Consider the following 13,755-nt stretch of genomic DNA (forward strand, 5'->3'; position numbering starts at 1 on the left):
CCCTGTGATTGCCTTGGAGCCACCTAGGGGACCAGGACCATCTCCTTATCTCCAAACCCTCAATGACAGGACCCTGTGATTGCCTTGGAGCCACCTAGGGGACCAGGACCATCTCCTTATCTCCAAACCCTCAATGACAGGACCCTGTGATTGCCTTGGAGCCACCTAGGGGACCAGGACCTTCTCCTCATCTCCAAACCCCCAATGACAGGACCCTGTGATTGCCTTGGAGCCACCTAGGGGACCAGGACCATCTCCTTATCTCCAAACCCTCAATGACAGGACCCTGTGATTGCCTTGGAGCCACCTAGGGGACCAGGACCATCTCCTTATCTCCAAACCCTCAATGACAGGACCCTGTGATTGCCATGGAGCCACCTAGGGGACCAGGACCGTCTCCTCCTCTCCAAACCCCCAATGACAGGACCCTGTGATTGCCTTGGAGCAAACTAGGGGACAAGGACCATCTCCTCATCTCCAAACCCCCAATGACAGGATCCTGTGATTGCCTTGGAGCCACCTAGGGGACCAGGACCTTCTCCTCATCTCCAAACCCCCAATGACTGGACCCTGTAATTGTCTTAGAGCCACCTAGGGGACCAGGACCTTCTCCTTATCTCCAAACCCCCAATGACTGGACTCTGTGATTGCCTTGGAGCCACCTAGGGGACCAGGACCGTCTCCTCCTCTCCAAACCCCCAATGACAGGACCCTGTGATTGCCTTGGAGCCACCTAGGGGACCAGGACCATGTCCTCATCTCAAAACCACCAATGACAGGACCCTGTGATTGCCTTGGAGCCACCTAGGGGACCAGGACCCTCTCCTCATCTCCAAACCCCCAATGACAGGATCCTGTGATTGCCTTGGAGCCACCTAGGGGACCAGGACCATGTCCTCATCTCCAAACCCCCAATGACAGGACCCTGTGATTGCCTTGGAGCCACCTAGGGGACCAGGACCGTCTCCTCCTCTCCAAACCCTCAATGACAGGACCCTGTGACTGCCTTGGAGCCACCTAGGGGACCAGGACCCTCTCCTCCTCTCCAAACCCCCAATGACAGGACCCTGTGATTGCCTTGGAGCCACCTAGGGGACCAGGACCGTCTCCTCCTCTCCAAACCCCCAATGACAGGACCCTGTGATTGCCTTGGAGCCACCTAGGGGACCAGGACCTTCTCCTCCTCTCCAAACCCCCAATGACAGGACCCTGTGATTGCCTTGGAGCAAACTAGGGGACAAGGACCATCTCCTCATCTCCAAACCCCCAATGACAGGACCCTGTGATTGCCTTGGAGCCACCTAGGGGACCAGGACCTTCTCCTCATCTCCAAACCCCCAATGACAGGACCCTGTGATTGCCTTGGAGCCACCTAGGGGACCAGGACCATCTCCTCATCTCCAAACCCTCAATGACAGGACCCTGTGATTGCCATGGAGCCACCTAGGGGACCAGGACCTTCTCCTCATCTCCAAACCCCCAATGACAGGACCCTGTGATTGCCTTGGAGCCACCTAGGGGACCAGGACCGTCTCCTCATCTCCAAACCCCCAATGACTGGACCCTGTGATTGCCTTGGAGCCACCTAGGGGACCAGGACCCTCTCCTCATCTCCAAACCCTCAATGACAGGACCCTGTGATTGCCATGGAGCCACCTAGGGGACCAGGACCGTCTCCTCCTCTCCAAACCCCCAATGACAGGACCCTGTGATTGCCTTGGAGCAAACTAGGGGACAAGGACCATCTCCTCATCTCCAAACCCCCAATGACAGGATCCTGTGATTGCCTTGGAGCAAACTAGGGGACAAGGACCATCTCCTCATCTCCAAACCCCCAATGACAGGACCCTGTGATTGCCTTGGAGCCACCTAGGGGACCAGGACCATCTCCTTATCTCCAAACCCTCAATGACAGGACCCTGTGATTGCCTTGGAGCCACCTAGGGGACCAGGACCATCTCCTTATCTCCAAACTCTCAATGACAGGACCCTGTGATTGCCATGGAGCCACCTAGGGGACCAGGACCGTCTCCTCCTCTCCAAACCCCCAATGACAGGACCCTGTGATTGCCTTGGAGCAAACTAGGGGACAAGGACCATCTCCTCATCTCCAAACCCCCAATGACAGGATCCTGTGATTGCCTTGGAGCCACCTAGGGGACCAGGACCTTCTCCTCATCTCCAAACCCCCAATGACTGGACCCTGTAATTGTCTTAGAGCCACCTAGGGGACCAGGACCTTCTCCTTATCTCCAAACCCCCAATGACTGGACTCTGTGATTGCCTTGGAGCCACCTAGGGGACCAGGACCGTCTCCTCCTCTCCAAACCCCCAATGACAGGACCCTGTGATTGCCTTGGAGCCACCTAGGGGACCAGGACCATGTCCTCATCTCAAAACCACCAATGACAGGACCCTGTGATTGCCTTGGAGCCACCTAGGGGACCAGGACCCTCTCCTCATCTCCAAACCCCCAATGACAGGATCCTGTGATTGCCTTGGAGCCACCTAGGGGACCAGGACCATGTCCTCATCTCCAAACCCCCAATGACAGGACCCTGTGATTGCCTTGGAGCCACCTAGGGGACCAGGACCGTCTCCTCCTCTCCAAACCCTCAATGACAGGACCCTGTGACTGCCTTGGAGCCACCTAGGGGACCAGGACCCTCTCCTCCTCTCCAAACCCCCAATGACAGGACCCTGTGATTGCCTTGGAGCCACCTAGGGGACCAGGACCGTCTCCTCCTCTCCAAACCCCCAATGACAGGACCCTGTGATTGCCTTGGAGCCACCTAGGGGACCAGGACCTTCTCCTCCTCTCCAAACCCCCAATGACAGGACCCTGTGATTGCCTTGGAGCAAACTAGGGGACAAGGACCATCTCCTCATCTCCAAACCCCCAATGACAGGACCCTGTGATTGCCTTGGAGCCACCTAGGGGACCAGGACCTTCTCCTCATCTCCAAACCCCCAATGACAGGACCCTGTGATTGCCTTGGAGCCACCTAGGGGACCAGGACCATCTCCTCATCTCCAAACCCTCAATGACAGGACCCTGTGATTGCCATGGAGCCACCTAGGGGACCAGGACCTTCTCCTCATCTCCAAACCCCCAATGACAGGACCCTGTGATTGCCTTGGAGCCACCTAGGGGACCAGGACCGTCTCCTCATCTCCAAACCCCCAATGACTGGACCCTGTGATTGCCTTGGAGCCACCTAGGGGACCAGGACCCTCTCCTCATCTCCAAACCCTCAATGACAGGACCCTGTGATTGCCATGGAGCCACCTAGGGGACCAGGACCGTCTCCTCCTCTCCAAACCCCCAATGACAGGACCCTGTGATTGCCTTGGAGCAAACTAGGGGACAAGGACCATCTCCTCATCTCCAAACCCCCAATGACAGGATCCTGTGATTGCCTTGGAGCAAACTAGGGGACAAGGACCATCTCCTCATCTCCAAACCCCCAATGACTGGACCCTGTAATTGTCTTAGAGCCACCTAGGGGACCAGGACCCTCTCCTCATCTCCAAACCACCAATGACAGGATCCTGTGATTGCCTTGGAGCCACCTAGGGGACCAGGACCATCTCCTCATCTCAAACCCCAATGACAGGACCCTGTGATTGCCTTGGAGCCACCTAGGGGACCAGGACCATGTCCTCATCTCAAACCCCAATGACAGGACCCTGTGATTGCCATGGAGCCACCTAGGGGACCAGGACCGTCTCCTCCTCTCCAAACCCCAATGACAGGACCCTGTGATTGCCTTGGAGCCACCTAGGGGACCAGGACCGTCTCCTCCTCTCCAAACCCCAATGACAGGACCCTGTGATTGCCTTGGAGCCACCTAGGGGACCAGGACCCTCTCCTCATCTCCAAACCCCTAATGACAGGATCCTGTGATTGCCTTGGAGCAAACTAGGGGACTAGGACCATGTCCTCCTCTCCAAACCCCCAACAACATCGTTAGAGTGTTTGTTCATGTGGTGACATTCACAGTCCCAGGGACAAGGACATGCCATCTTCAAAAGGCCATTATTTTTCCCATTTCAGGGAAGTAACACAGTCTGGCCTCAAGGGGTGGAGAGGAAACTGTTCTGGCCCCAGGTTCTGGAACTTCACGTCGGGGTCTCAGAGGTGCCAGGCTTCCAGCCCCTCAGTCACCTCTCCAGAGCTCCAGGAAAGAGGCCTGCAAATGAAGCCCGGCTAAAGTCTGCTCCTGTCCTGGGAGGGTGACACTCAGCAGAGCAAAAGCCAGCCCTGTGTGGGCAGAGGTAAGCCCCTGGAGCTGGGGAGCGGCCAGCAGGAAAGCATTTGGCTCTGATGGACACAGGTCCCACAAGTGCCTGCTGTGTGCCTCCTGAGTACATCCTGATTGTGCCAGGTGAGGAGACCATGAGCGTTGGCTGCTCATCACCGCAGACAAGTCCCTGACAAGAACAGCAGAGCAGGACAGGGTCCACAGGTTCAGTCCATGGTCAGCAGTGTCCATGGCTCTGGCCCAAGATGAGGCAGAACGTCAAGGTGGAAGGGTGTGGTGGGGGAAAGCTGTCACTCAAGCAGGTGGAAAGCCAGAGAGAGAGGGAGGGGACCAGGACAACAGTTCCCAAGGGCCCGCCCCAGGTCTGCTCCTCCAGCCGGGCCCTCCCACTTACGGCTTCCATCTCCTCCCAGTAATCCACTCAAATTATCCATTTCTCAAATGGATGAATCCACCGATGAGATCAGAACCCTCAGCCCAGTCATTTCCTGAGAGTCCCACCTCTGGACATCTCTGCACTGGGGACCAAGTCTTCAAACACGAGACCTTGGGAACATTCCAGATCCAAACCATAATACCACTAATTGTAAAGGATGGTGCGGGCTTCAAGGAGAAACAGCAATCCTGTGCCAGTCCGAACCCGGAGCCCTTGGGGAAAGCCAGGCCAAAGGGACGCTGGTCAGCGTGAGAGAAGGGGGTGTGGCTGCAGGCTGTGGGGGGCGCTGCTGAGCAAGTTCCCATAGCAGGGAAGCTCCTCCCTCCAGCTGGGCACAGCCCTGTGGAAGGGGTGAGGGTGATGGAGGACAGCACCTGGGAGGACAATGGAGCAGGAGTGGCTGGGTTTGGAGGAGACGCCACCTTCTGGCAGGTCTGAAGGCCCTGCAGAGAGAAGTTCTCAGAGCAGGTGGGCTGCTGCCGAGAGTCCTCGCTGGCCCACCGAGTCAGCTAACACCGGCTGCCATCAAGTCGAAGCTCCCAAACGCTGGACCTCTGACCTTCGCCCCACTGCGGTCAGGAGTGGGCTCTTGCAACACGGTGCCTCCAACAGGGGTTCTTGGGCCCCCTTCCTCCTCTTTCTCCCTCTCCCACCTCTGACTCCTGACTTCCGAAACTGCAGCATCCACTTGCGTGAGCAATGAGAACCAGGGGGAGGATGGTGGAGGATCCCACCAGGGGGATGCTGGCCACTCACCATGTGGCCACACATACCTACTCAGGGTCCAGGAAGTGTCCTCTGGCTGGTGTCTGGAGGGACCACTCTGATTCCCATGATCCCTGACACTGGCCGAGTCAGAACCTGTGGACCATGGGGAAGCCTGGAACCCAGGTGATGAGTCCCTTTCTCATGCACCAAGCTCCGGACTCCCCTCAGGGAGCCCAGCTTCCCTTCCTGCCAATGAGGACATTGTTAATATCAAACATGGTGTGGAAACCCCACTGTCTTCCAAGACAGGCGGGTCTTTTGGTTTCCTGGACATTTTTCTCTGTGATCCTGAAGGTGGGAAAAGGTGGGTGAAATGTGCACTTTGGGGCAGAGCTGAATTGTCACAGACGATGGACAGGTCAGATCAGCAAGAGTGGGGCTTCGTTGGGGAGGGGCAGGGAGGGGCCAGGGATGGCCTGGCAGGAAGGGTGTGTGAGGAAGGAAGGTCCACTTGTCACTGTGAGCTGGTCCCAGTGCCCGCCCTCCAGTCCCCTCTGGTCCTTCCGTAGATAGCACTTGTCTGCTCGGGGTGCTGTGGGGAGACGGGCAGGCACAGGTAGGAGGTTAGTGGATGGGGCATCGCTACCCCTGGGTGATTCACAAGTCCCCTTCGGGACTCCTGGGGATGGGATCTTACCGTGTGCCTCTGGGGGCTAGGAGAACAAGGCTTCCGAGCTCCTGGGGGTGGGATGGAGCAGAGTGAGGCCATGTCCTCTCTGCTCCTGGAAGGCGGGTCTCCACTGTCCCAAGGCTGGTGCTGCACTAGCCGTGCACAGCTGCCAGGGACAGCGTCCCTGCCAAGGTGGCTCATGGTCGCCAGGCCCTGTGCTGGGCGGCTGGAGGCTTCCTGGGTTGATCTTTGGTAACAGCCACAGGGGAGAGCGGCCCTAGACCCCGGCAAGCCAAGAGGGGGCTGCTGCTCCCACGCACTGCAGAGCCAGGACGGAGCGCCCCGGCCCCTCCAGCACGTCCTGCTGAGGAAGGGGGCCATCAAGCCAGTCCTGTGAAGAGGAGGGAAGGGGCTCTCTCGCTGGGCATCAGTCCATCTTGAGCTTCCCCCTGGCACCCACGACCAGTGGCTACCTCGGTAATCGCTTGGACCTCTCTCCTGAGGAGGCAGGGCTGTTGGGGCAGAGGGTGCGGTGGTCACCGAGGAGACGCCAGGAGGACAAGGGCCTGGGTGCTTAAATTCTCCCCTCCTGGGAGTGCAGACCCCACCAATAGCAAACCGCCATGTGAATCACGGCTGTAGGAACCTCTGCTTTTCAGATGACAGTCCTGCCAGGGGAGTCCTGTTATAGTCACGGGCGTGCCCGGGCAGCCTGAGGATGGGGGGCTGCAGGGGTCTCTGGATGCCCAGCAGGTCTGACATGTTTTCTCAAGATGCCCCTGCTCAGCCTGGCGAGCCACGCACACAGCAGAGCTACCGCACAACGGCCCAGGGCACAACGGCCCAGGTGCCCAGCCCCCGGTGATTCTGGCGGTGTCCTGGGCCTTGGCTGCCTCTGTGCTTACTGGGCAAGGACTCTGGCCTCCTGGCTAACTGTCCTCTCCCACCCCAGTCCTCCCCAATTCTGAATCCCCAGGCAGCCTGGGCACCACGTCCACTGAAACCCACAGAGCTCAGTGCCACATGCTGCCATCTCAGCCCAGACGTGCAGTGGTAATGACGAGTCACCAGCACCCCCTGAAGCTCCCCCCACACCTCAGGGTGCCCTAATCGTGCTGGGACCCTGACCACCAACGCTCAGCTCCTTACCAAGGCTGGCTTCTCTCTGTGCTATTTTGAGTCACTTATTTTGGGCATGACATGGAGGGCCACCTCGGGGGTGGTCCCTGGGCTGCCCCCTCTAACCCGTACTGCAGAGGGAGCCACACAAACCCGCCCGCCGGCCCAAGCAGGAGTCTGGGCTCCAGGTGCGCACTGTGATAGTCCACAGGTTACTGTGGGGCGTCCTGTCCCCAGAGGCCCCGAGGCCCTGGGACAGCCCACACAGGTGCAGTCTGGACAATGGATTGGGGACCACTCTGCACAACTCTGACCAGCAGCCACAGTTGAGAGCTGCTATTCCAAGGTGACTCTCCTCCAGTGGCTGTGACAGCTGTACCTATAGCCTCCCTCCATCAGTGCCAGGGCTCCAGTCCCCCTCCCCCATCAGTGCCAGGGCTCTGGTTCCCCTCCCCCATCAGTGCCAGGGCTCCGGTTCCCCTCCCCCCAGACCCCCACTTTGCCGAGGCCCAGGTTCCCCTCCCACTCCAAGCTTCCCCCTGTGTGAGCCCCTCTCTCTATGCCCACCCCACTGTTCCCTGTCCTCTTTCCTCCCTTCTGCCCAGGCCCCAAGTGCCTCCCTTTGTGCAGAGAAGCTGCCACACCAGGCCATCATCCTCACCACCGTGGGAAGGAAGCAAGAAAAGTGTGCCAGGGCAGGAACCCTGCTCTGGCTGAGAGGCTGTGTCAGGCCGGGCGAGCTGCCCCCGGTGCTGAGGGGTGGGAGGGTCAGAGCCCAGAGAGCGGCAGTTCTCGCACCTGCCAGGCCCCAGCCCCTCCCCTGAGGGCAGCAGCTTCTCCCATCCTTTCGGACAATGAATCCGTCTCCAGGACTTGGCTCCCAGCCTCATCCATAATGCTGGGAATACAGCTCTCTAATTAACGGGCCTCATTAATCAGGGCACAAACTGGGCAGAACTGGAAATCGGGGTGGTTGGGAGGTGCTTTGCCGCCCACAGGCTGAGTGCACCCTGAGCCCCAGGCTCTGGGAGTGAGAGCTGGGTTTGGTGGAGGAAGCCGGAGACCAGCCCCTGACCTTGAGAGAGCAGAGTGTGGGGCTGGCGGGCTCTAGAACTTGATTGTCTCCTGTCGGCTTCATTGCCTGAGAGCTCTCGGCAGTCCTCCCACAGCCGCCAGAACAGACTCCAGGGCTGGGCTTGGAGTGGAGTGGCCGGACCTGACCCAGACTGACCAGGTCTCCTGCAGCTTGTCCAGCTGCACTCTCTGGGCACAAGCAGGGGCCGACAATTCTGCTTGGCTTTGGGCACCACACAGGCTGCCCACCAGGCTCCTGGGCCCTGTTAGCCAGACCTGGCTCATCTCAGACCCTGACTGCTCCTCTGTGGGCTCAGCATCTGAGCATGGATGCTGCTTGGAGTCCCTCCGTCTACCCAGGCCGAGCGTAGATCCCTGACATTCAACTCTGTCTCTTGGAATTTGACCTCAATGGGTCCTGGAAGCCTCCCTCCCATGCCCATCTGCACTTGTCCCATGACCACCTGTCTCCTCTGCCACCTCGTGTGACCCCGGGCACCTCTGCCCGACCCTGAGCGCCTGCAACCCGAGATCCTTCTAAGTGTTGTTTGCAGAGTAGCTTCCCCACCCCCATCCCCATGGTGCCTCTTCTATCCTGCCTTTGATTGTTTCACTTCAAACATTGTTTTCTTTCCCAGATTTTGACTTCCTTGAAGACAGGTCTGTGTTGGACATGTCCACCACAATCTCTAAAAACCAGGTGCAAATGAGATGCATTGAAAAATTCCGTATTTTAATATAATCAAAAGTCAAGCATTTACCTTTAGAATCATACTGGTCCTGTGCATGCTCTGTCTTAGTTTCAGAAGAATTGGAACACTGACAGTGACTCTAAATGTATCCAGAACAGGTAAATCTTATAGGTAATCACAGGTACGGTCGAGGGTCATCTTGGCTGTATTATCTTAAAAGCATCTTGCAAAAGCCTGCCAGTGGTCCTGAAGTGGCACCCCCTTTCTCCACAGAAAAGTCTTAACTGGGCCTCTCCAGAAATCTTCACCATGACTGATTTTAGGAACGTCAGCAAAAGAGTCTCTACAAAAGAGTCCAATGTAGATAAACCTCCTATTTTCATGTCACCCTGTTTACTTGGCCACTGGCCGGGAAGATACCAGCCCTCCAGGTGCTGGACACCCCTTACTAGTTTTCACAAACCTATCCAGTATAGCACTTTGAAGAAATGTGCAAACCAGGCCGCTGGCCTTGAGCTGGGCTTCACAGAGAGGTCTACATTTTTAAGATAAGTTACAAATGGGCTCCATGGTAACAGCTGGCAGGGGGAGAAAGAAAGGGGAGAAGAAGCTCTCCCCTTCCCAGGTGCTATCCTTGAAGGGTTAACTTGCCCAGAACAATGAAAGAAAACGCTGCTTTATGTGAACTTTTGCAGATTGTGAACTTCTGAGCCCCTCCTCTTACATGCTGGGTATAAAACTGAAACTCCCTGAACTCGGGTGCAGGGGATTGACTGATTACAGCAAAAGTTGTGCCCTCTAAACCTGGCTGCATCCAAATTAAACTATTTCCTGCTATCTTCAGTGCCTTGCCTCATTTGTCCCTACAACAGTCCTAGGCCAATGCATCTGGCCAGTCTGTGGGCAAAGTGCTGGAAACAGGTTTGCAATGCCTATTCCAAGGTCCCTGCTCCCAGACCTCTGGTGAGGTGGAGGAGGGAGTTCAACAGGGATTGGATTACTTGACGTTCAACATGAGCTTATGCATACACGGTGTCTGTTTCTCCTATAATAAAGGGCAGTCTAAAATACAGGTTGATTGAAACACCTAATTATTTCTAGATGATGGGACTTCTGACCATCTCCATGGACTTGTATTTACACAAAACCATTCCGGCCCAATCTTCACTCTGTGCAACCAAATGCCAGTGCACACGACTTTTCACAGAATATTTTAACTGTGGGCTCAGGGAAGGTGTGGCATGTGACTTCAGCACTCAGGTGCAGGTCTGGCCCTGACATTTCATCCATCAGAAGACCTTGGGGGCACAATCAGCTGCTTTGTGTCACTTTCGCTCTTTGTGAAATGGCTGGATACAGCCATGGCACCACTACAGACCCATGGCAAGTCCCAAGACAACGCAAGGGAGCGTTCTAACGTGCTCCTTGTTGAAAACAGTCATGTCTCACCAAACACCACCCAGCATCAGCCGGCTCCCAGGAGTCCTGGCTATTCTCTTCCACTTTATTCCCGTGGGACCACCTGTGCCTGGCTACAGGTGGGAAAGGAGTAGAAGGACCAACTCTGGCAGGGTCCCTGGGAAATGCCTGCTGGGGAGCAAACCCCAAGCCAGTCACTCCCCAGCGAGCAGTTCCTTGTTAGGCAGATTGCTCAACTAGGAATAAATTTCTCTGGGCAAATAGAACCAAAAGGAACAAGGAGAAATACAGGCCTGGTGAGACCCAGCAGATACGCACTGGACGCCAGAGCCAGGCCACACTGCTGTCATGGTGCCTGCTTCATGCATCTTAAAAGAGCCAGGGAAGCCTGCAGCTGAGGGTGCCTCGCCCAGGTGGGCACTTACCTTGTTATTCTATCCTCCCCCGAGGTAGTTCCAGAGGTCTCATCTCCATGCTCATTTTTATTCTAATTCCAGGGTAATTGGCTCATGGCTGTCCTCAAATCAAAAAAGAAAAATCACATAAGCTGTTGATCACGGTTGGATAAACACTAAGCTTTGAGATTACTATTTCTTGATTGTGCAAAATAGGTGTCTTGCTTTTTTATCCCCAAATGGTAGCTTTAATCCTCCAACAGTTGGCTCAGGTATTTTCTGAACTTTATTTGCTGCCTCCAGCCAAACTCCTAAGTGACCAGGGCTCTGAGTCAGAAATGTGGTCAGCAGTCTCTGAGTTCCCTTTAACCTCCCCCCGTGGAGCATTAAATCACGGCTGCCTGGCACAGAGCTCTTGCACCTGGAATTTCCTAGTGATAGGAGGGTCCTCTGTTGCTCATAACGAGCCCCCTGCAACAAACATGAGCCTATGCTAGTGAGCGGGGGGCAGGGAAGGACTTCTGGCAGGAGACCCCAGCTCAGAGGCTGGGAGCTTTCCGCTGTCCTCTGCCATCCTTCTCAGAGAGATGGGAGACTGAGCTCATCACTAACAGCCAGTAGCTAACCGTCATGGCTGAGCAATCAGCCCACATAAAAACCCTGCAACGATGAGGTTTGGGAAGCTCCCAGGTGGTGAACATACACACAGGCTGGAGGTGGCCCCCGGAGAGGGCGCCGACACTCTGCCCCTCCTCAGACCCCCCCTGTGCATCTCTTCATCTGGCTGTTTATTGCATCCTTCGTAATAAAGGGGTAAGGTGATCGATACCCTCCAGAGTTCTGTGACTTGTTCTAGCACATTAACGGACCTGAGGGGATGCTGTGGGACTCCCAAATTCATAGCTGTTTAGTTTTGCACCTGGTATCTAAAGTAAGGCAGTCTTGTAGGTCTGGGCCCTGGGACCTGTGGGTCAGCACCAACTGCAAGCAGCTGTCTCACAGCTCACTGTATTGGTGGAGGCACAGCTGGGCAGAGCATCACTGCTGGGGAACATGCCTCCAAACTGCACCTAGGGCCAGGCTTGCCCAGTGGCCATGAATACCCAGCTCCCCTGCCTATATCCAGGGCAGGCCCTCATCAGCTACCTCCAGTGGTCCCTTGCACATAGCACCTTCTTGGATCTACTCCATGTCCCCCCCCCACTTTTCCACCATGTCAGGGGGTCTCTGTGCCTGAGAGACAAAGGCCAAGGCTTTAGGATTGCAACAGGCCCCCAAGCTGCAGAAGCCGCTTGCCTGTGGCTGAGGGCGTGTTTCCCTGGGCTCCTGCAGCAGGATTCAAGCAGGGCCTCCTCAGGCTCACCGCAGGTCCAGGTAGCCACACAGGGTCCAGACGGAAACCACTCCCCCTCCGCTGCATGGCTGCACCACCGACACCTTCCCAACAAGTCCAAGCCGCCGTGGGTACGAGGACTTCCCACGATGGAGTTCATACCACACAGAGGGCACCTGTGTGCTGGGGAAGCGGATAGAAAGCTCAGTTACGTGCCCTGCTGACTCAACCCCATGGGTCCCAGGCCTGTGCATGGAGGTCCTGGCAGAAGTCATGATGCAGGAGGGAGAGAACACCAGCCTCCTCTCAGCTGGTCTCTTCTGCTCTTCTTCAGTGTCCTCACAAGAACAGCAACGAAAAAGCGGTCCCAGGCAGGGAGGGGTTTCATGTAGCCCACGCTGCTTCTGTCTGGATGAGAAAGCCCTGAACTAAAGCTGCATCTGATCCGTTCGTCATCGTGGGGCACAGTGCACTGCACAGTCGGTGACACTCCAGCAAGGGCAGCTCAGTTACTCCTCCCCTGTTCTGGGAGTTCTTACTGGATGTTAAAGGGCAGATGGGAGTGGGGTGGAGTGCAGTCCTGCCCCAGCGTTCCCTCGGCTGGGCTCTGAGCCCTTCTGAGCCCACTGGGCGTGTCCTCCTGGAGGCCTTCCCTGCCCACCCAGCCTCTCTGCACCTTGGTCTTCCTTGTACTTCATCTTTACCTCTTTAACGCAGCTTTCCCTCCAGACTGCAGCTCCTTGGGAATGGAGACCACTCCTATTCTGTTAACAGCAGTAAGTGTTGACTAGTTTTACCCCAAGTGAGTCTTGCCACTGAGCCTTTGATCTGTACCCTCATGGAAACCTCACTACAGCCCTCATTACAGATGAGGGATCTAGGGAACAGGAAGGGAGTAACTTGTCCAGGGCTCTGCATCAGAAGCCAGGAAGCCAGAGTTGTCACCCAGGCAGAATCTTGACCCCAGGCAGCCCAGGTGGCACTCCTAGTCTTGGCTGATGACTGTAAAAGCAGTTATGTCCCAAATCTTTATGACATGATGCTCCATCATCAGAGCTCATGTCTGAGAAGAGGACTAGCTCACCCTGCGGCCATTTCCTCCGACGATGCCATGTATCATATTCTCAGATGGGATTTGTGGCAGATTCACAAATACCTGTGAGGTGGTGACGAATGGAGGTCCAGAAACCAGTTTGAACACAGTGTAATAAGTGCCATGGGGTTGAAAGAACCTGAGATTTGGAGTCAGGCAGGCAAAATAAAACACAATTTAAAATATTATTCTGCAGGCCACAGAACAAACCCTCCTGCATTAGTAAGAAAGTAATGGCCATTCAGAAGATGGGGAGAGGATGGGGCAAGAAATCAGCACTTACCACTTTTAAAGTTATCCTTTCACTGGATTTATTTTCTTATATAAGAAAAGCAGTCACCTGTGGATGAAGTCAAGATTCATGGGCCAGCCATGACCCACAGAGGTCGTGGTGCATGGAAGAAGTTTTGACACAGGAAAGTCATGGTGCAGACAAGTCATGGTTCACAGAAGTCATAATGTGAAAAGCCATGGTTCAAGGTTCATGGTTCTGTCATCCTGCACAGAAGTCATGGTGCATCCAGGTCATGGTGGATGTCATGGTGCAGGGA

This window comes from Callospermophilus lateralis, chromosome 14 (assembly GCF_048772815.1).
Source record: "Callospermophilus lateralis isolate mCalLat2 chromosome 14, mCalLat2.hap1, whole genome shotgun sequence".
NCBI classification, from domain to species: Eukaryota; Metazoa; Chordata; class Mammalia; order Rodentia; family Sciuridae; genus Callospermophilus; species Callospermophilus lateralis.